At 40.4% G+C, this 2,418-nt stretch overlaps 1 non-coding gene across 1 annotated transcript; it reads right to left on the bottom strand.

The window, feature by feature from the left end:
* Window positions 1-318: 318 nt before the first annotated feature.
* TRNAR-UCU lies at window positions 319-390 on the bottom strand. The gene has a single exon. It is a non-coding gene; the product is annotated as a tRNA-Arg (tRNA).
* Between the last annotated feature and the right edge of the window lie 2,028 nt (window positions 391-2,418).

Below are 2,418 nucleotides of genomic sequence, written 5' to 3'. Positions count from 1 at the left end.
TTCTCTCACTTAAACCACTCCCATATTAGGTATTCTATCTCGTCTTAAAGTTCCCCCGCATTACCCATAACTTACCACCTGTAAGCACCACATAAAAACATTCCCCCTAGAGTAGCTGTTAATACGAATAACAGAAACTCTGTTATAGCCATTTCTGTACATTCAATGTACTCTACGGATAGAGGAATACATAAAGTTGAACATAATAAAATGAGAAATGGAAAGATTTCGTTGAAATTGTTCGTTTGGAAATTTCCCGAAAATCTAATTATAGGTTCTTCTCTCCATCGTTATTTAAAGAATAGATAGAAATAAGATTGCGTCCAATAGGATTTGAACCTATACCAAAGGTTTAGAAGACCTCTGTCCTATCCATTAGACAATGGACGCTTTTCTTTCATATTTTATTCTTTCTTTTATTTTTTTTCTTCTTCCAAGAAAAAACTGTTAGACCAAAACTCTTTTAGGAAATCAAAAAATCCAGAATCACCCTGTAGAATGGCCTGTTCTCCTCGGTCGGAATAGGAAGTTCCTTCCCTTAGAACCGTACTTGAGTGTTTCCTACCTCATACGGCTCAGAAATTGCTATCTGAATTTCCCCTATCTTAACTGAATTCGATTTATCAAAAATCGATCCAATTTGTTCATAGAATTTCTTCCATTTTTTTAAATATCGCGAATATAGTGGAAAAAACTCTAGAACATTCCTTTGAATGGAATTGTTCATTGGGTTCGACTTGTTGTTCGACAAAATAGAAAGTTGTCTCTCGTATGTTATTGTATGGTGATTCATTCAGAATATTTCTTATGTGCGGTTTCAAGATGCTAAAAAAGTAGATTTTGTAATCGGCTTTTGAGCTCCATTATGTGGACTTCATCAATTTTTGAATTATGGACTTGGCGGTAGTGGTCAATACTAACTGCACCGTCTAAATGCTCCCTGACCAAGTTTGCGTACTCGTCAGGGTTGAGTTGAGGGGGCAGCCCGTGCGCTAATTGGGCTTCGAGGTAGCTATACGCGAAAAAAGCTCGCTTTCTACCGAGGCTTGTTCTGTCCTAAACTGTTCCATATGACGTTAATCATAGGATTGCATCTCCTTATCACTCGCAGTCTAGTGGTCAAGTAGAACTGAGCAATAGAGAGCTCAAATTAATTTTGCAAAAGACTGTCAATAGGTCTAGAAAGAATTGGTCCAAGAAACTTGATGATGCATTATGGGCCTATAGAACTGCATATAAAAATCCTATGGGTATGTCTCCGTATAAAATGGTTTATGGAAAAGCTTGTCACTTACCCCTCAAACTAGAACACAAGGCATATTGGGCTATTAAAGAGCTCAACTATGATTTCAAACTTGCCGGTGAGAAGAGGTTATTTGATATTAGCTCACTTGATGAATGGAGAGCCCAAGCTTATGAAAATGCCAAGTTGTTTAAAGAAAAAGTTAAAAGATGGCATGACAAAAGGATACAAAAGCGTGAGTTTAATGTAGGTGATTATGTATTCCTATACAACTCTCGTTTAAGATTTTTTACAGGAAAACTTCTCTCTAAGTGGGAAGGTCCCTACGTTATCGAGGAGGTCTATCATTCCGGTGCCATAAAAATCAACAACTTCGCGGGCACAAATCCGAAGGTGGTAAACGGTCAAAGGATCAAACATTATATCTCAGGTAATCCTATAAATGTTGAAACCAATATTATTGAAACCGTAACCCCGGAGGAATACATAAGGGACACTTTCCAGAATGTTCCAGACTCTGAAAAGGAATAGGTATGTGGTACGGTAAGTAAACCGACTCCAAAACAATTTTTAAGGCAATATTTCTCTGTTTTGGAATATTTAGAAAAGAAAAATAAGTAGCAGTCCAGGGAGGACACGAGCCCTCACCGAGGGTGGAGGGCGCGCCCTACCCCCTGGGCGCGCCCCCTACCTCGTGAGCACCTCGTGTGCCCTCCGGACTCCGTTTCCTTGCACAATACGTATTTTGGTCGGTAAAAATTCATTATATATACTTCCGAAGGTTTTGACCACCGTATCACGCAAATATCCACTGTTTTCGTTCCGAGCAGTTGCTGTTGCAGATTAACGCAAGATGTCTTCTCAAGAGTCAGTCGGAGAGAGCCGGGTATCTAACCCGACACCGGAACCAGGGGAAAACAGCGATGCTTACCACTTTGGGCCGGCAACGGAGGAAGATATGGAGGCTGACCTAATGAGAGTAGATGCCATGGAAGATCAAGAAGTCACCTCTCGCCTCCGAGCTGGGTTTACGATGGGGAACTACAAAGCTTAGCTATTCCAAACTCGGTTATCCCTTCCAATGTTAAATTTCTTTCCTATGAAAATATGAGGAGGAGTGCCTCTTGTTCTCCTGCAGCTATGCAACACCCTTGGGTGCAAGGAGCTTTAGCCGT

The sequence above is a fragment of the Triticum dicoccoides genome, chromosome 1B (assembly GCF_002162155.2).
Source record: "Triticum dicoccoides isolate Atlit2015 ecotype Zavitan chromosome 1B, WEW_v2.0, whole genome shotgun sequence".
In the NCBI taxonomy this organism is placed as follows: domain Eukaryota; kingdom Viridiplantae; phylum Streptophyta; class Magnoliopsida; order Poales; family Poaceae; genus Triticum; species Triticum dicoccoides.
Note: the sequence above shows the minus strand (reverse complement) of the source record. Positions and strands in the feature narration are given on the sequence as shown.